Here is a 21,987-nt window from a genome sequence, read left to right on the forward strand (position 1 = left end):
ACAGAAGGAGGTGCCCAACTTACAAGATATTCCAGTAGTCAATGAATTTGAAGATGTATTCCCCCAAGACCTTCCGGGATTACCACCCGATAGAGTGATTGAATTCGCTATTGAGTTGGCCCCAGGGACGGCGCCAGTTTCAAAAGCACCTTACCGGTTAGCCCCGTTAGAAATGAAGGAATTAGCTATCCAATTGCAGGAACTCTTGGATAAGGGTATGATAAGACCCAGTGTGTCTCCGTGGGGAGCACCAGTTTTATTTGTTAAGAAGAAAGATGGGAGCATGAGGTTGTGCATAGACTATCGAGAGTTGAACAAGCTAACCATAAAGAACAGGTACCCATTACCTAGAATAGACGATCTGTTCGACCAGCTAAAGGATGCTGTTTATTTTTCCAAGATTGACCTGAGAACTGGATATCACCAACTAAAGATTAAGCCCGAAGATATTTCCAAGACAGCGTTCCGTACCAGGTATGGGCATTATGAGTTCTTGGTAATGTCCTTTGGATTAACCAACGCCCCAGCGGCCTTCATGGATTTAATGAATAGAGTATTTAAGAAGTACTTGGACAAGTGTGTGATAGTTTTTATCGATGATATTTTGATCTACTCAAGGACTGAGGCAGAACATGCAGAGCATTTGAGGATAGCTCTAGGAATACTCAGAGAGGAGCAGTTATATGCCAAATTCTCGAAGTGTGAATTCTGGCGGAATGAAGTACAGTTTTTAGGACATGTGATCAATAAAGAAGGAGTATTGGTCGACCCCTCCAAGATAGAGGCAGTCTCAAATTGGGAAAGGCCAACCACACCCACAGAGGTGAGGAGTTTCATAGGATTGGCCGGCTACTATCGTAGATTTGTGCAGGACTTTGCGAAGATCGCAGCCCCTTTGACACGACTTACTCGTAAGACAGAGAAGTTTGAATGGACGGAGAAATGCGAGAACAGTTTTCAGGAATTAAAGAAAAGGTTGATAACGGCTCCGGTATTGGCATTGCCGGATGGAAAGGGAGATTTTGTGATATATAGTGACGCGTCACACAAAGGATTAGGATGTGTGCTTATGCAGCACGGTAAAGTTATTGCGTATGCGTCGAGACAATTGAAGGAATACGAGGTTAGATATCCTACTCATGACCTTGAGCTTGCGGCAATAGTATTTGCTTTAAAAATTTGGAGGCACTACTTATATGGAGAGAAGTGCGAGATTTTCACAGACCATAAGAGCCTCAAGTACATATTTACGCAGAAAGAGCTCAACATGCGCCAGAGGAGATGGTTAGAACTAATCAAGGACTACGATTGTGAGATTCTCTATCATCCAGGGAAAGCCAATGTGGTGGCTGATGCCCTTAGTAGAAAGGAAAGACTCAGAATGTTAACGACTTCGGAAGAATTGATAAGAGATTTTGAGAAAATGGGAATAGAAGTAAAGGTAACCGGAACCGGAATTGAAAAGCTTTTCGAGATCTCAATGCAGCCAGAATTATTGGAAAAGATCAGATTGTGCCAGGAGAAAACAATGAATGAAGACAGAGAGTCAATGACTGGAGAAGAGATCCATACTGAGAAAGATGATAAAGGGATAATGAGGTATTCCTACCGAATTTGGGTTCCGAATGTTCAAGAACTTAAGGATGAGATTTTGGATGAAAGCCATAGTTCAAGGTATTCCATTCACCCAGGAAGTACCAAGATGTATAGGGATTTGAAGGAATATTACTGGTGGCCCAACATGAAGAGAGACGTAGCAGAATGGGTGAACAAGTGTTTGACTTGCCAAAGAGTAAAGGCAGAGCACCAAAGACCCAGTGGACTTTTGCGACCCCTGGAGATTCCCGAATGGAAATGGGAACAGATAGCGATGGATTTTGTTGTAGGCTTGCCAAGGACGAAAGCCAATCACGACGCCATTTGGGTAATTATAGACCGACTGACAAAGTCAGCTCATTTCATTCCTATCAACGAGAGATACACAGTCGATAGACTGGTGGACATTTACCTTAAGGAAATAGTGACGCGACATGGAGTCCCAGCGTCCATTGTCTCAGACCGAGACCCTAGGTTTAACTCCAGATTTTGGAGGAGCTTTCAGGAATGTGCGGGGACCAAGTTAAATATGAGTACCGCGTATCATCCCCAAACGGATGGACAGAGTGAAAGGACCATCCAGACACTAGAGGATATGTTGAGAGTCTGTGCAATAGACCTTAAAGGAAGTTGGGATGATCACCTGCCGTTGATCGAGTTTTCTTATAACAATAGCTTTCATGCTAGCATCGGGATGCCGCCTTATGAGGCTTTGTACGGAAGAAGGTGTCGATCTCCCTTATACTGGGATGAAGTAGGAGAGCGGAAGATGCTCGGACCGGAAGTGGTCCAAAGGACCAAAGATATAGTGGATCTTATCAGAGGGCGACTTGTAGCAGCCCAAGACAGACAAAAGAAATATGCAGACCTAGCCCGAAAGGACAAGGAATATGAAGTAGGGGACTTAGTACTGTTGAAAGTATCCCCTTGGAAGGGATTAATGAGGTTCGGAAAGAAAGGAAAACTAAGCCCAAGATACATTGGACCTTTTGAGATATTAAGACGGATTGGGAAGTTAGCTTACGAGCTAGCCCTACCCCCTAATTTGCAACAAGTTCATAATGTGTTCCATGTGTCAATGCTAAGGAGGTATCATCGAGATGCCAGGCACATAGTGGAGTACGAGCAGGTGGATATGCAGCCAGATCTAACTTACGTGGAGAAGCCAGTAAGGATTATAGATAAGAAGGAGCAGGTGCTTCGGAACAAGGTGATCAAACTAGTCCGAGTACTATGGCAGAATCATAATGTGGAAGAATCGACTTGGGAACTAGAGAGCGCAATGCTAGAAAAGTACCCCCAATTGTTTTCTGTTTGATTCCGGGACGGAATCCTTTTAAGGAGGGGAGACTGTAATAACCCCAAAAAAAAAAAAATTTCAACTTTTTGTAACCCTTGTGAATAGTGTTTTAGCTGAATGAGAAAACTTTTCGCGCCACACTATGTAGGGATTCTGTTATGGATATTCTGGGATTTTATTAGTACTCTATGAAGTATATAAGTGTATGTAAATATCGTCAGAATCCAATTCCGAACACTTTGGTTTTTCCCGGAAATCCACAAGATACGGAGAGAATTGAGTATAAAGTAACAGGATAAAAAGGATTTAAATTAAAGGATTATAATAGAGGATCATAAAAAGGAATATAATGTATTGAGAAAGGTTAAGGGAACCTAAGTAATAAGATCCCGGGTATGATCCTTCAAACGATAAACGAGAACGAAAATTAAGCGAACCGCATAACAGATCAGCGGTCATTAGGCAAACGATTAGGAAGTTAATCAAAAGGGATTAGTAGGAATGATGTCATCCCACCAATAGAAAGAAGACAAGGAAGGAAGGATGACATCATGTGGATGAGGTAAGCATGACATGGAAGAAGGGAGGTGTGGTTGATTAAGGACCACACAAATTCAAGGGCAAGGTGGTAATTTGCTAAATCAAATACAAAACCAAGTCAACCAACTAGCAAATCATTTCATCAAAATCAAAAAATCAACCAAGGCCTTGTTCTTCATTGTTTGCTCTCGGCTTTCTTCTTTTTGCAAGGCTTAGAATTTCCAAAATCAAGATCCAAGCATCCTTAATTGGTAAGAAAATTCCCTAACCATCCTTATGCTTAGTTATGGCTATATCATGAGTTTAAGCCATTAATTCTTTCTCTAGCTTCTCCATTTAAGCATTGAAGAAGACAATGAATAGTGTTTTCAAGTTTTTTTACTTGAACTTTTTCTTGTTTTCTTGAAGATCCAAGCTTTCCTAAGGCTTCTCCAAGCTTCTTAAGGCTTCCTAGCTCAACCCACCACTTCAAGGAAGGTATACCATTTTCAAACCCTAGGTTCTTATATGTTATAAGGTGATTTTGATGAGTAGGATGTTATTGTAGTTGTTGTTATGATTAGAGTTTGAGATTTGGTATGGTAGTGAAATGAAATGGTAATTTTGTGGTTTTGATTTAAAGAAACTTAAGAATGATTAAAGTAAAGTTTAAGCATATGTATGAATGATTAAATTGGATTGGTTGGGGTTGTTATGATGTGATAAGGATGGGTGTTTGTTGTGTGTTGGATTTGAGGATGGTTTGTGTTGATTGTGGATGGTTTAAAAAATGGGAAATCGCGTAAACATAGCCGTCGTAACGTCCGATTTTCTTTGGACTGTTTTTGTGCATAGCATTAGGACCCGAGAACCCCCTGCTAGATTGTGACCACTGCCTTGATTAGATAGCTCATGTTACGAGCTTCGTTTTGATATGTAGTTCGTTCGATTCCGATTTACGGTTTGGGAGAAACGACCGTTTCAAGTAACGGCGTTTCGCGAACGAAACTTTTTCCCTCGCCTTACTTTGGAATATAGGTTAAAGACCAAAAAGGGTTAATTAATGTGTGAAACATTTATGGTAAGTGCGTTAGGCAGTTGGTAAGTCATTCGCGAAGGAATCGCTTTAAAACTCGTAAAGGTTAAGTTATTAAAAATGGTGGAGCCGAGGGTACCCGAGTGACTTAAGCGAATCGGTGAGCGTAAAACTAGCATTAGAGTCTAAGTTAGTTAAAGCATAGATTTACAAGTGATTTTGGTTTAATTCCAACTTACTTGTTGTTTATAGGTTATCAGACTCGCCCCGAGCCTTTCTCACCCCCAAGTCGCTCAGGCAAGTATTCTACCCGTTATACTGTTGTTGTGATGAATATATGTATATGCATTATCTTGCGATAGATGCATGTTGGTTAATTAGCAAATTTTTGCGATATATTGTAGCATGTGATATGGTATATATGCATGCCCGTTTTATATTCTTGAAATATACATCTGTTGGTTATTTGATAATACCTATGCTAGAGGATAGTTGTATCTTGCATATACCCTTAGTATAGGGACCCAAAGGTGAAAATATTTTCAAAAACCGGGAGTCGAGGATCCCGAGTAGATTTTATATGGATATGGATATATATATATATATATATATATATATATTTATATATATATATATGGTTATAGTTTTCCAAACTATTAATCGAATAAGGTTTAGTCGATAACTTTATTTTATTATTGAATATTATCTTGAATATTCATTCGAGGACTTATGACTCCTTTATTTTATTTAATGAATATTATTTATAATATTCATTCGAGGTATTATGACTCAGCTTATTTTATTTATTGAATATTATTTGAATATTCATTTGAGGATCTATGACTCCGATTATTTGCTAAGGTATATTCTTTATTTTATTAAAGAATAAAGTGTTAATAATCAAACTTATTTTCGATTATTCAAATAAAGATAATACTTTCATATAAGTATATCTTTGGTTATTTAATGTTTATTTCAAGTATAAGTTTTAAAACTTCTACTTCAATTATTTTTATAAAAGATTATTCTTTATGGGAATATTATTTAAATAATAATATTCAGTCATTTTCTAAATATTCTGGGGACTGATTTACTTCATTAAATCAGCCTTACTCCAAACACTCTTTAAAGTGTTTTCGAGTCTTCAAAATGATTTTTAAAAGTTAGAGCGGATCCCAAAACTCATTTTTATATTTAAGATCTCCCTTTTAAAGGGGATTTAAATACTCGTTCAAAACCTGGGGAATCCGGCTTTGTGGTGTATTTTATATTCGCAACAAGGTTGCAGATTTGGTAAATGAATTGATTACTTGCCCAACGTTCGGGAAGTAAGCCCCTCTCATTGAGTCGGCATAAGCGACAGGCCGAGGTACGGTCTATTATTGTGTAAGTGGCTCAGTGGGAGTCCATCAAATGCATAGGTGGCTGAGTGGCAGTCCAGCATGGGTCTTAATTATGACTCGGGGTGATGACCAGTGGGGAATTCGTCCATCTACTAGTAGAAAAGGTTACTTATTGGTATCTGTGCCTGATCAGCAAGATATCGGGTTTATGCCAAATGTTTTCTTTTCCTTTCCAAAAATTCATTGGATGTTTCGAACTCTGTTCATACTTCACATAACAGAGGTTCCAGGAAATGTTTTCGGGATATATATATATGTGGATATATATATATATCAGGACTAAATAAAGTATCTCATAACTTTTTCATTCAATAATATTTCAAAGATTGAATCTATTCAAGTCTTAACTTGTGGCCTCATCTATGGGATGTTTTTCTTAAAACTTATAATACTTTGAACAGTGGTAGTTCAAGTCGCTTTATAAGATATAAGTGTGGTGAAGTATTGGTAACTTCATTCCTTGTTTTTACTTATATCTAGCAAGTAATTATCTTGCATATGATAGAGATGCTATCAAGTATCCCTTTAGATACTTATATTATTGATATCACTGTATATATTATCTTGCGAGCTGTAAGGCTCACTCTTGCTTTATTTCTTCATCACACAACAACAGTTAGGAGAGATGGCCAGACTCCAGCAGACCCAGCGCAAGCGCGTGGGAAGCGTCCCGCGTCTTCCCGCTGATATTGTAGCTGCTATAGCTGCAGAGGTAGATCCATTGCAGTTTAGACCATCTACTTTTGAGAATCCAATTATGTATAATTATAACTTGTGGCAGATAATGGCAATTAACTGTAAATTATCAAGTAATCATTTTGGGTTGTAATAATTTTAAACTGTGGATTCAAAGACTTGTACTTATTTCAATTTCATCTCTGAGACTATAACGAGTTGTGGTGTGTGTTAGTGTGGGGTCACAGCATGAGGGTATTTATTATTAATTAAGTAAAGTGATATTGTGGAAAGAAAGACCGTGACAACCCGGATCCCCGACCCCGGATCTGGGGGTGTTACAAACCAACTCCACTTCTAAGCACTCCTCATTTTCCGTAGGGAACTTCATGGCATTGAACATATTAAAAGTTACATCCTGATCCATCACTCATATGGTGAGCTCACCCTTCTACACATCTATCAAGGTTCGTCCAGTAGCCAAGAAAGGTCTTCCCAAGATTATGGGAATGTTTTTATCCTCCTCGAAATCAAGAATTACAAAATTATCAGGGATGATGAGTTTATCCACCATGACCAAGACATCCTCCATAATACCTCTCGGATATGTAATAGAACAGTCGGCCAACTGCAAAGTCATATAAGTAGGCTTGGGATCAGGCAAGTCCAACTTCTTGAAGATTGACAAGGGCATTAGATTGATGCTAGCTCCCAAGTCACATAGACACTTGTCAAATGACACCTTTCCAATGGTGCATGGAATAGTGAAGCTTCCAGGATCCTTAAGCTTCGGAGGCAACTTCTGTTGCAGCACAGCACTGCATTCCTCCGTGAGAGCAACGGTCTCTAAGTCATCAAGCTCCACCTTCCTAGAGAGAATACCTTTCATAAACTTCGCGTAGCTAGGCATTTGTTCAAAAGCTTCAGTGAAAGGTATGTTGATGTGAAGTTTCTTGAACACATCCAGAAACTTCTCAAACTGCTTATCCAGCTTTTTTTTCTGCAGCCTCTTAAGAAAAGGAGGTGGAAGATAGATCTGTTTCTCCCCTGTATTACCCTCAGGAGGAGTGTGCTCAACAGTAGTCTTTCTTGGTTCCAATTCTGCTTCCTTCTGCACTTCTTCTTCTTCAGCTTCAACTTCAAATTCTGGAGTCTTTGCTTTTTCAGGATTCCCAACCTTACCATACCTCAATGTAATTTCCTTAACATGCTCCTTAGCTTCCTTCTTGCCTGGCACTTTTGGGAGTGTGCCAGGTTGTCGATTCAGTAATGCATTAGCAAATTGCCCAATCTGATTCTCCAAGGTCTTGATCGACACAGCTTGGCTCTTGCACATGAGCCTCAACTCCTCCAATTCAGATTTTTCATTAGCTTGCGGTAGCTGCTGAAGTTGAAGTTATTTCCTAGGGGCATATTACGGTTGCTGAAAACCAGGAGGGTTATACTACTTTATTGTGTATGGCTGATAAGATTGTTGCACCGGATTCTGATTATTACTTTAGGTGAAGTTAAGATGATTGCAGTTATTTGGATGATAAGTGGTTGGAGCTTGTTGCTGTGATCTCTGAATGTTGCTCACAAATTGAGTTAATTCACTAGAAATAGCACACTGCTCAGTTTTATGCGCCCCCGCACAAAGCTCACAAACACTAGAGATTTGATTAACTCCATAATTTGCCAAAGAATCCACTTTCATCGTCAATGCTTTAAGTTGGGCAGCTATAGCAGTTGCTGCTTCCAACTCCATAATTCCTGCTACCTTTCCCTGAGTTAGCCTCTGAGAAGGATTCTGGTATTCATTAGCAGCCATCAGTTCGATCAATTCATAAGCTTCATTGTAGCTCTTAGCCCACAAGGCTCCTCCTGATGCTGCATCGAGAATAAATCTAGACTGAGCACCCAAACCATTGTAGAAATAATTTATAATCATCCAATCAGGCATGCCATGGTGTGGGCACTTCCTTAGCATCTCCTTATATCGATCCCAAGCCTCACACAGAGATTCTCCAGTTTATTAAGCAAACTAAGTAAGAGCATTCCTGATTGCAGCAGTCTTCTTCATAGGAAAGAATTTAGTGAGAAACTTTTAAGCAAGATCTTCCCATATGGTGATAGACCCTGGTGGTAGAGAATTTAACCAGCACTTTGTGTTATCCCTCAGAGAGAATGGGAAGAGTCGCAGCTTGATAGCATCTTCAGTCACCCCATTGAACTTGAAAGTATCGCGGATCTCGATGAAATCCCTGATGTGCATGTTGGGATCTTCTGTAGGAGAACCCCCAAACTGAATTGAGTTTTGTATCATCTGAATCGTGATCGACTTGATCTCAAAAGTGTTAGCCGAGATGGATGGTCTGATGATGCTCGACTGAATATCATCGATCTTAGGCTGAGAATAGTCCATCAGAGCCTTGGGAATTTATGCTTGATCTCCCATCACTACTAGAACTGGTTCCTCGACTTTCTCTTCCTCTACTACTTTCTCTTCATCCTCAAAAACTTCCCTTCTAATCACTACAGCTTCTTCCTCGGCTTGATCCAGAGTTCTCTTACGACCCCGTGAACGCGTATGCATACACGCTCGCTAGAGTACCTGATACACGATAAAGAAAAATAGTAGGTAAGTACCAATATCCGAGTCAATGAACTTTAACGATCACTGATGACAAACACATAAACTAAAATTTAACAATGCAGTCCCCAATAGCGGCGCTAAAACCTTGTTAGTCGCTAAACACGCGCTAAAATTCACGCAAGTATACACGTTCGCAGGTAATATAGCATTATTTCTAGTCCATTCCCACAGGGACTGGTTTAGATTAACTTTGTGATTTATGCACTTATGCAACAATTATATGGCTATTATTCAATGCTAAGGCGAATAACAAATTAGGTTTTAATTATACTATGATTAACTAATGAGAATTATACTAGAGAACATTGACTAAAGAGAGTAAAGAGAGTTAAATAATATATGACACAAACATGGGATTCTAACTTCATTAAGTACTTCATTCAATAGCCTTTTCGTTCTTAACCTTAGCATGTAATGTTGATGACACTAATCAGATAACACGAAACTGATAAACGCCAACTTTCATTGTACGAGTACCATACTAGCAGACATCCACAAAAGAGATAGAAACTGAATAGACACCAATTATATTGAGACCCTATATGTCTATAGAACTTGACAACATAACGGTTTAATGCACAAGTTATCTATCGTGATTACATAGGGCAAGTAAGATGGTTAAAATTACCTACAAATCATGCATAACAATAACACATGAACCTATGCTAGCATGGCAAGTTCTAAATCCTTAAATTCACTTTCGCTTCATTAATAATTTACACACTATATTATAAGTTCGCGATGCTCATAAGATGAATAAGCACAACTAATACTAGGTTATCATACAATGACCACACATTCAGGCATCGAAACGAATTAACTAAAGAAATCCATAAATAAATCCGCTAGAAGCCCACGATAACGATTAGCCCATAATCGGACTAATCATCAACGTGGGTTCCGATGAAAGCATGGTATAAAAAACGTAGTCTTTATACTTAAATAAACCAATTACGAAATACAAGTAAAGGTTCAAGAATAAGAAAACTAACATCCAACGTTAAAACTTAAACAAAGAATCATAAGAATAAACTAGATCTTCTTCGCCTTGGTTGAATTGTGCTATCCAGTCTTCTTTACTCCTTTTCCTTAGCTTTTGTACGTCTATCCTTATGAAAAATGTCTTTATTTATGTATATATATGCTGTAGAATTGACCAGGGTTTCAAACTCTCAAAATCCTAATAAAAATAGAATTTTGTTACCCCGACCTAGCGCAACCGCGCGCTTGACGAGCACAGGCGCACTGAGTTTCTGTTCTTTGGGCGTGGCCGCGCGCTTGACCAGCGAGGGCGCGCCATCATCCTGAATAAAATTATGAATTCTTTTCTTCTCTTTGCTGATTTGAGCCGGTCTTTTCACGAGCCTTTATTCCAACACCATCCCAATACCAAATTAGCACCACAACCATGCTAATTTACCTGATTACCTGGAAAATGCCTGCAATGCAAAAACACTACAAAAACACGTAAAAACACCAACAACTTGAGTACAAATACACTATTAAAGTTTAATGGAGCGTAATAAAGTGTCATAAATGCCACTCAACACCACAACACAGTCTCCCAACAGGTTGTGGTGATTAACAAAGTAAGTAGCTCATTGCTAGTTGCATCCTCCCAAAAGGATGTAACTATTGAAAATAACTCATCTCCAAGAGCACGGAACAAGAGGGATATGGACACTACAAGCCAAACCCAAACTTACATTAGAAAGAAGAAATTAAAAACCTTGGGGGAGTCACAGGGTGCACACACAGTTCTAACTGCATTCAAAGACTCAGTTACTGCACCATCTCAAATTCACGATGATGCGGCTCCAATAAATATGGAGTCACAGCCAATTTCTCTCACAATTGAAACACCTCACACACACAAGTCTCCAAAGAACTCACTGGATGTGGACATGATAAAAACATCAATTCCTGATTTTCCGTCTTTGAAACTCATTGAGCATCATCTTATTGATGATTTGTTGGCTCACTTTCCATTTCTTTGTGAAATTATTAATGAGTATGTGCATACAAATCTCAAATCAATCACCACAGGCTCAACCGTAGTTTCAACTCCTAACTCTTTCATTTCTACCTCTTCAACGGATATTTCTCATCCGTTGACCAGTGATTGTCCTTCAACGGATGTGATGACTGAGAATTTTGCGACGTAATTTAGTCAATAATGTATGTGTTATGTGATGTGATTATAATTATGTGAATAAGTGATGATTAATTGTCTTTTCTGTATATTAGAGTATAGGAGCGTGGATAAAAACGTTCCAATTTAAAGAGTCAGCTTAGAAGTTAAGTTGTGGTGTCGGGCCGTCAGGTAGAACGGAACCCGTCCTAATAGGGAGATAAAGAATACAAAATGTAAAGTATGTGTGATTGAATGAAATGAATGTGTAAATAAAGTATTTCGTCCTAAGTGACGTGTTGTTTGATAATGAAATGAATGTGTAAATAAAGTATTTCGTCCTATGGTCGTAAATGTTTGGTTGTGAATAAATCATGTACTCGTAAAGTTATATTAGTGTGATTTGAGAAATAGCTAAGATTAAGCAAGTGCGCTTCGATTATTAAGTATATAAAGATATAAAGGTTACGAGAAGGAATGTGTTATGTATTATGTGCTTATGTGTATAAGCTATATTCGTGTACTCGAGTCAAGGATATAATCGAATTATCGTATAGAGTGATCGTTTCAGGAATGAGAGTTGAGAATCTGATTAAGGTTTGGTTTTATTGTAGATTCGGAGCGTGAGGGCATTCAGACTAGGAAAGGAAAGGGTATACTAGGTGGCAGTAGTTCAACCCTCAGGAAAGCAAATCCAGGCAAGTAACTCTGATTACTTGTGTAAATGGTTATAAAGAGAATGTTGTTCATACCATGTAGAGTATTGAACTGTTTAATTATGAAACCCTGATATTGATTTGAGATACCCTGCCTTTGTTCTTGATAAACTGTTATTGATAAGCTTAATGATTCAACCCTTTGATAATCTGTCCTTTCTGTTCAAGTTATCTATTAAGCCATGGATTATATTGAACCCTCTGATTATCCTTGTAAACCCTGTTTAATGATACCCTATTTTCCTGATCACCTTATTGATCCCTAAATAAATGTTGATCCTTCTAACTTAAGTGCTTTGTTATCCCTGATACAGAATTCTTATGAATTGTTCCTTGCGTATCTTTGAATCACTCCCTGAACTTTGTTTCCTTAAAATCTGATTTAAGAATGAGTTTCGACTTGAAAGAGTCTGAATGATTTCAAATTCTTGGTAATGATAAAATGAGTTTTAGAAAACCTAATTATTTTTCCAACTCAAGGTTTTCCAAATGAATTCCTGATGGATTGGATTGGGACGTAAGAGGCTAGTGGGACTAGTCCGGTCATGGTAAGAGGCTAGCGGGGCTAGTCCAATTTAAGGCTGAAATTATGCCGATTGGTACCTTAAAGACCGGATGGAGGTCGGTACGGGCTGATCACCCGTATTATAATGAAATGGAAAGAGGAAATGATCCAATCAAGGGTTCTAAATGATTGTTTAAAAAAGGGAACTGAAACTTTCTGTTCAGTAAATTGATTCTTGAAAATGAAAATGGTTTATATTGCTTTGAAAAGATTTGATTATGTTAATGTGAAGCTTGAAGCTCGAGAACCCTGATTCTTGCATTTGTTGATCATATGATTGATTCCATATAATGAAATATTGATGCTTTCCTCTATTGAAAGATCTATTTTGATCCTTTAATGATTTGTGATGAATGTCGGCTTTCGTCCTGCGTTGAGCCTTATTCCTTGAAAGCCCCACCTTATCCTTCAAAAACCTTTCCTTAACCCAAAAGCTGGAAATCTGCCACCTTGATCAAATAAAGTAGAATGCCCTGAGTTTGGTAAAGCATATTGTGAACTGATATTGTGGAACTGCTATATAGTTACTTGCTGAGTTTTATACTCATTTGTTTTGTTTTAATCTAACCATGGCAGTTAAGCAAGAAGATTGCCAGGCTTAGGCGCACTGCTCGTAAGAGCGTACCTGGTGGTCCCTACCGTGTTGAGGGCTTCCGGTTGCCAGAGCAGGTAGTGGTAATTAAGAGTGAGCTCGCGCCTAGAAGGAAATGTTTAAAGATATAATGGGTTATCTGTCGGTTCCCAGCCGGAATCGATATTGTTTATTTAATAATATTTTGGGTTTGTAAGTTATATTTTGTGATTGGTAGTTGTAATCTTGTCTCATACTTTATCTTGTTGATCCTGTTAGTAGTTAATCGGGGTTTATGCATATTTAATTATTAGATTAGAGGTGTGTGAGTCCTCATTTCCTAACCCCGAGATTGAGGGTATCACAAGTTGGTATCAGAGCTACATGATCTAGTCCCTGAGACAAGTGAGGATTAAAAAGGGTATTTTGGGAATATATCTATATCACGAGAGAGTTCGACTCATATAGAGTTGGGTTAGACTATTAGGTATAGTCTAAGGAAAGTGTTTATTGGTGAAGTAGAAACTAGAGTTAGGGTGTGAGTTAGCTGGAAGCTTTATTTAACCCTAACATTGTTTCTTGGTTGTTGTTTTGTGTTTTCTCTCAGGATCCTAGTAGTGGTAGTGACTCAGACTCAGAGATTAGTTTGTCTGATACCCCTGTGGACCCCATTCCACCCTCTCCAGAGGAGCCTGTGTATGTTAGTTCAGACCCAGGGGAGGACCCTTCTGAGAGTAGTGAGATCCCTATGCAGATTTCACCCTTGAGGCCAGATTCAGAAACCCCTGCCCCTGAGCCAGAGTCCGAGATGCCTAAGACTGTTCCTGTCAGTGTTGGTGGCAAGTTAGCCCAGGATCGAGACTTTGTGTACTCCCGCATTCCTGAGTTGGGAGCTTTGGTGGATAGGTTGATTCGAGATTCTAGGCAGAGGACTTCAGTAGTGGTGGAGGAGTGGAGAGCTAGGATTCAGTTGGTGGAGCAGGTTGCCAGGAGGAGATTGGATGAGGGACCATCCACTAGTGATACAGATGCTGAGGCCCGGAGGCTACATAAGATCATTCGCTGGATGTTGGTTGTGTTGCGAGAGATTCTAGATGATTAGACGGGACTGTTGGTTGATCCCATAGATTATTGTTTTTCAGCGCCGGTAGGCTTTGGGATACTTGGTCAGATGCCGGGATCCCTTTTTCATTTATTTCGTTGTATTTCAGATCAGTGTTGTAGTAGTAGGTGGTTGGAAGTTAGGGGTAGATAGGGGAATGTTTTCCAGTTTTTCCTCTGTTTAACCCTGCTATTTATTGTACTTTATTTCAGAACCTGTGATATCCAGAACTATCTTTATGTACCCTTGTTTAAATTAATCCATTGTCTTGCTTTCCATTGTGCACCCTAATTATCTCATAAACTGTTCTCAATACCATGTTTTAATACAACCATGTTTTCGTATAACCATGTTTAAAGCTCTTAAAACCCTATTATGTGCCATGATAAAACAACACTGATATGAGAATTATGTAGTAATAGTATTGCATGTGCAAATTGGGTAAAACTTAAAACCCACAAAAGAGATTTTATAGAAACTGTTGTTATATATATGCCATGCCATCGTATTGCTAAATAATTACTCAATCAGGTTTGTAAGAAATGGCCAACTCACCAGATCACCAAGAAGAAAAAATTCCCACCCAAGACCCAGAAATAAACCCAGAAACCACTATGATGAGTAGACTTGCTCAGCTTTCGCAACAACCTGTGGCCCCTAAAGTTGGAAACTTTAAGCACTTTCAATCTGTTCATCCCCCAGAGTTCTTAGGTTTGCCAGACCCGATTAAAGCTCGGTCATGGTTGAGAGAAATGTAAAAAGCTTTTGAGTTAGCAGAAGTTAAGGACGACAAGAAAGCTCAGTACGCAAGTTATTACCTGAAAGATGAAGCAAGTTTCTGGTGGGAGTCTTCTAAGGCGTTGTTGGAAGGAAAAGACTCATCTTGGGAGAAGTTCACCGAGATGTTTCTGGAGAAGTATTTGCCAAGCTATATGCAAGATCAGTTGGAGATGAAATTTCTGGATCTTAGACAATAGGAAATGTCAGTAGCGGAATATAAAGTGAAGTTTTCGGAATTGTCTAGATTCGTACATGAGTACGTGAATACAGAGGCGAATAAGGCTAAGATGTAACACCCCCAGATCCGGGGTCGGGGATCCGGGTTGTCACGGTCTTTCTTTCCACAATATCACTTCACTTAATTAATAATAAATAACCTCATACTGTGACCCCACACTAACACACACCACAACCCGTTATAGTCTCAGAGATGAAATTGAAATAAGTACAAGTCTTTGAATCCACAATTTAAAATTATTACAACCCAAAATGATTACTTGATAAATTTACAGTTAATTGCCATTATCTGCCACAAGTTATAATTATACATAATTTGAATCTCAAAAGTAGGTGGTCTGAACTACAATGGATCTACCTCTGCAGCTATAGCAGCTACAACATCATCGGGAAGACGCGGGGCGCTTCCCACGCGCTTGCGCTGGGTCTGCTGGAGTCTGGCCATCTCTCCTAACTGTTGTTGTGTGATGAAGAAATAAAGCAAGAGTGAGCCTTACAGCTCGCAAGATAATATGTATAGTGATAACAATAATATAAGTATCTAAATGGATACTTGATAGCATCTCTATCATATGCAAGATAATTACTTACTAGATATAAGTAAAAACAAGGAATGAAGTTACCAATACTTCACCACACTTATATCATTTATAAAGCTACTTGAACTACCACCGTTCAAAGTATTATAGGTTTTAAGAAAAACATCCCATAGATGAGACCACAAGTTAAGACTTGAATAGATTCAATCTTTGAAAGATTATTGAATGAAAAAGTTATGAGATACTTTATTTAGTCCCGGTATATATATATCCACATATATATACCCCTTTAAACATTTCCTGGAACCTCTGTTATGTAAAGTATGAACAGAGTTTGAAACATCCAATGAATTTTGGAAAGGAAAAGAATTTTGGCATAAACCCGATATCTTGCTGATCAGGCAAAGATACCAATAAGTAACCTTTTCTACTGTAGATGGATGAATTCCTCACCGGTCATCACCCTGGCCGCATTAGGACCTCGCGCTCGACCGTACCCCGGCCCCTCACGCGTTGATGGACTGCCACCCAGCCACTTACACAATAATAGACCGTACCCCGGCCTGTCGCTTATGCCGACTCAATGAGATGGGCTTACTTCCCGAACGTTGGGCAAGTAATCAATTCATTTACCAAATCTGCAACCTCGTTGCGAATATAAAATACACCACAGAGCCGGATTCCCCAGGTTTTTGAGCGAGTATTTAAATCCCCTTTAAAAAGGAAGATCTTAAATATAAAAATGAGTTTTGGGATCCGCTCTGACTTTTAAAAATCATTTTGAAGACTCGAAAACACTTTAAAGAGTGTTTGGAGTAAGGCTGATTTAATGAAGTAAATCAGTCCCCAGAATATTAGAAAATATCTGAATATTATTAATTAAATAATATTCCCATAAAGAATAATCTTTATAAAAATAATTGAAGTAGAAGTATTAAAACTTATACTTGAAACGAGTATTAAATAACCAAAGATATACTTATGTGAAAGTATTATCTTTATTTGAATAATCGAAAATAAGTTTGATTATTGACACCTTATTCTTTAATAAAATAAAGAATATATTTCAGCAAATAATCGGAGTCATAGATCCTCAAATGAATATTCAAATAATATTCAATAAATAAAAATAAGCTGAGTCATAATACCTCGAATGAATATTATAAATAATATTCATTAAATAAAATAAAGGAGTCATACATCCTCAAATGAATATTCAAATAATATTCAATAAATAATATAAAAGAGTCATAAGCCCTCGAATAATATTCGAAATAATATTCAATAATAAAATAAAGTTTAAAGTTATCAAATAAACCTTATTCGATTAATAGTTTTGAAAACTATGACCATATATATGTATATATATATAAATATATATATATATCCATATCCATATATATACAAAATCTACTCGGGATCCTCGACTCCCGGTTTTAGAAAATATTTTCACCTTTGGGTCCCTATACTAAGGGTATATGCAAATTACTGCTATTCTCTAGCATAGGTATTATCAACTGAACCAACAGATATATATTTCAAGAATATGAAACAGGCATGCATATATACCATATCACATGCTATAATATATCACAAGAATTTGCTAAATAACCAACATGCATCTATCGCAAGATAATGCATATACAAGTGTATACATCACAACAACAGTATAACAGATAGAATACTTGCCTGAGCGACTTGGGGGTGAGAAAAGCTCGGGACGAGTCTGATAACCTATAAACAACAAGTAAGTTGGAATTAAACCAAAATCACTTGTAAATCTATACTATAACTAACTTAGACTCTAACGCTTGTTTTGCGCTCACCGATTCGCTTAAGTCACTCGGGTACCCTCGGCTCCACCATTTTTAATAATTTAACCTTTACGAGTTTTAAAGCGATTCCTTCGCGAATGACTTACCAACTGCCTAACACACTTACCATAAATGTTTCATACATTAATTAACCCTTTTTGGTCTTTAACCTACATTCCAAAGTAAGGCGAGGGAAAAAGTTTCGTTCGCGAAACGCCGTTACTTGAAACGGTCGTTTCTCCTAAACCGTAAATCGGAATCGAACGAACTACATATCAAAACGAAGCTCGTAACATGAGCTATCTAAACATGGCAGTGGTCACAATCTAGCAGGGGGTCCTCGGGTCCTAATGCTATGCACAAAAACAGTCCAAAGAAAATCGGACGTTACGACGGCTATGTTTACGCGATTTCCAATTTTTAACCCATTCACAAACAACCCAAATCAACCTCAAATCCAACATACAACCATCCTCCATCCTTATCACATCATAACCACCCCAACCAATTCAATTTAATCTTTCATACTTATGCTTAAACTTAACTTTAATCATTCTTAAGTTCTTTTAAATCAAAACCACAATAATTACCATTCCATTCACTACCATACCAAATCTCAAACTCTAAATCATAACAACAAGATACAATATCAACCCACTACTCAAAATCACCTTATAATATATATGAACCTAGGGTTTGGAAATGGTATACCTTCCTTGAAGTGGTGGGTGGAGCTAGGAAGCCTTAAGAAGCTTTGAGAAGCCTTAGGAAAGCTTGGATCTTCAAGAAAAACAAGAAAAAGTTCAAGTTAAAACTTGAAAACACTATTCATTGTCTTCTTCCTTGATTAAATGAAGAAGTTAGAGAAAGAATTAATGGCTTAAACTCATGATATAGCCATAACTAAGCATAAAGATGATTAGGGAATTTTCTTACCAATTTAGGATGCTTGGATCTTGATTTTTGAAAAATCTAGCCTTTAAAAGTGTAAAAAGCCGAGAGCTAATATGAAGAACAATTGCCTTGGTTGTTTTTGATTTTTGATGAAATGATTTTGCTAGCTTGGTTGGCTTGATTTGTATTTGATTTAGCAAATTACTACCTTGCCCTTGAATTTGTGTGGTCCTTAATCAACCACACCTCCTTCCTTCCCATGTCATGCTTACCTCATCCTCATGATGTCATCCTTCCTTCCTTGTCTTCTTTCTATTGGTTGGATGACATCATTCCCATTAATCCCTTTGATTAACTTCCTAATCGTTTGCCTAATGACCGCTGATCTGTTATACGGTTCGCTTAACTTTCGTTCTCGTTTATCGTTTGAAGGATCATACCCGGGATCTTATTACTTAGGTTCCCTTAACCTTTCTCAATACATTATATTCCTTTTTATGATCCTCTATCATAATCCTTTAATTTAAATCCTTTTTATCCTGTTACCTCATACTCAATTCTCTCCGTATCTTGTGGATTTCTGGGAAAAACCAAAGTGTTCGGAATTGGATTCTGACGATATTTACATACACTTATATACTTCATAGAGTACTAATAATATCCCAGAATATCCATAACAGAACCCCTACATAGTGTGGCGTGAAAAGTTTTCTCATTCAGCTAAAACACTATTCACAAGGGTTACAAAAGTTGAAAAATTTTGGGGTTATTACAGTCTCCCCTCCTTAAAAGGATTCCGTCCCGGAATCAAACAGAAAACAAATGGGGGTACTTTTCTAGCATTGTGCTCTCTAGTTCCCAAGTTGATTCTTCCACATTATGATTCTGCCATAGTACTCTGACTAGCTTGATCACTTTGTTCCGAAGCACCTGCTCCTTCTTATCCATAATCCTTACTGGCTTCTCCACGTAAGTTAGATCTGGCTGCATATCCACCTGCTCGTACTCCACTATGTGCCTGGCATCCCGATGATACCTCCTTAGCATTGACACATGGAACACATTATGAACTTGTTGCAAATTAGGGGGTAGGGCTAGCTCGTAAGCTAACTTTCCAATCCGTCTTAATATCTCGAAAGGTCCAATGTATCTTGGGCTTAGTTTTCCTTTCTTTCCGAACCTCATTAATCCCTTCCAAGGGGATACTTTCAACAGTACTAAGTCCCCTACTTCATATTCCTTGTCCTTTCGGGCTAGGTCTGCATATTTCTTCTGTCTGTCTTGGGCTGCTACAAGTCGCCCTCTGATAAGATCCACTATATCTTTGGTCCTTTGGACCACTTCGGGTCCGAGCATCTTTCGCTCTCCTACTTCATCCCAGTATAAGGGAGATCGACACCTTCTTCCGTACAGGGCCTCATAAGGCGGCATTCCGATGCTAGCATGAAAGCTATTGTTATAAGAAAACTCGATCAACGGCAGGTGATCATCCCAACTTCCTTTAAGGTCTATTGCACAGACTCTCAACATATCCTCTAGTGTCTGGATGGTCCTTTCACTCTGTCCATCCGTTTGGGGATGGTACGCGGTACTCATATTTAACTTGGTCCCCGCACATTCCTGAAAGCTCCTCCAAAATCTGGAGTTGAACCTTGGGTCTCGGTCTGAGACAATGGACGTTGGGACTCCATGTCGCGTTACTATTTCCTTAAGGTAAATGTCCACCAGTCTATTGACTGTGTATCTCTCGTTGATAGGAATGAAATGAGCTGACTTTGTCAGTCGGTCTATAATTACCCAAATGGCGTCGTGATTGGCTTTCGTCCTTGGCAAGCCTACAACAAAATCCATCGCTATCTGTTCCCATTTCCATTCGGGAATCTCCAGGGGTCGCAAAAGCCCACTGGGTCTCTGGTGCTCTGCCTTTACTCTTTGGCAAGTCAAACACTTGTTTACCCATTCTGCTACGTCCCTCTTCATGTTGGGCCACCAGTAATATTCCTTCAAATCCCTATACATCTTGGTACTTCCCGGGTGAATGGAATACCTTGAACTATGGCTTTCATCCAAAATCTCATCTTTAAGTTCTTGAACGTTCGGAACCCAAATTCGGTAGGAATACCTCATTATCCCTTTATCATCTTTCTCAGTATGGATCTCCTCTCCAGTCATTGACTTTCTGTCTTCATTCATTATTTTCTCTTGGCACAATCTGATCTTTTCCAATAATTCTGGCTGCATTGAGATCTCAAAAAGCTTTTCAGTTCCGGTTCCGGTTACCTTTACCTCTATTTCCATTTTCTCAAAATCCCTTATCAACTCTTCCGAAGTCGTTATCATTCTGAGTCTTTCCTTTCTACTAAGGGCATCAGCCACCACATTGGCTTTCCCTGGATGATAGAGAATCTCACAATCATAGTCCTTGATTAGTTCTAACCATCTCCTCTGGCGCATGTTGAGCTCTTTCTGCGTAAATATGTACTTGAGGCTCTTATGGTCTGTGAAAATCTCGCACTTCTCTCCATATAAGTAGTGCCTCCAAATTTTTAAAGCAAATACTATTGCTGCGAGCTCAAGGTCATGAGTAGGATATCTAACCTCGTATTCCTTCAATTGTCTCGACGCATACACAATAACTTTACCGTGCTGCATAAGCACACATCCTAATCCTTTGTGCGACGCGTCACTATATATCACAAAATCTCCTTTTCCATCCGGCAATGCTAATACCGGAGCCGTTATCAACCTTTTCTTTAATTCCTGAAAACTGTTCTCGCATTTCTCCGTCCATTCAAACTTCTCTGTCTTACGAGTAAGTCGTGTCAAAGGGGCTGCGATCTTCGCAAAGTCCTGTACAAATCTACGATAGTAGCCGGCCAATCCTATGAAACTCCTCACCTCTGTGGGTGTGGTTGGCCTTTCCCAATTTGAGACCGCCTCTATCTTGGAGGGGTCGACCAATACTCCTTCTTTATTGATCACATGTCCTAAAAACTGTACTTCATTCCGCCAGAATTCACACTTCGAGAATTTGGCATATAACTGCTCCTCTCTGAGTATCCCTAGAGCTATCCTCAAATGCTCTGCATGTTCTGCCTCAGTCCTTGAGTAGATCAAAATATCATCGATAAAAACTATCACACACTTGTCCAGGTACTTCTTAAATACTCTATTCATTAAATCCATGAAAGCCGCTGAGGCGTTGGTTAGTCCAAAGGACATTACCAAGAACTCATAATGCCCATACCTGGTACGGAACGCTGTCTTGGAAATATCTTCAGGTTTAATTTTTAGTTGGTGATATCCAGTTCTCAGGTCGATCTTGGAAAAATAAACAGCATCCTTTAGCTGGTCGAACAGATCGTCTATTCTAGGTAATGGGTACCTGTTCTTTATGGTTAGCTTGTTCAACTCTCGATAGTCTATGCACAACCTCATGCTCCCATCTTTCTTCTTAACAAATAAAACTGGTGC

The 21,987-nt window shown here is 38.7% G+C and overlaps 1 protein-coding gene and 1 non-coding gene across 2 annotated transcripts in view; both read left to right on the top strand.

Annotated features, from left to right (window-relative positions):
• The window catches only part of LOC141679956 (uncharacterized), a 49,948-nt gene that overhangs the window by 3,486 nt on the left and 24,475 nt on the right, over window positions 1–21,987 (top strand). The window lies entirely within an intron of this gene.
• Window positions 8,470–8,576, top strand: LOC141681110 (small nucleolar RNA R71). Its single transcript, XR_012558552.1, has one exon. It is a non-coding gene; the product is annotated as a small nucleolar RNA R71 (small nucleolar RNA).

Source organism: Apium graveolens, chromosome 8 (assembly GCF_009905375.1).
Source record: "Apium graveolens cultivar Ventura chromosome 8, ASM990537v1, whole genome shotgun sequence".
NCBI classification, from domain to species: Eukaryota; Viridiplantae; Streptophyta; class Magnoliopsida; order Apiales; family Apiaceae; genus Apium; species Apium graveolens.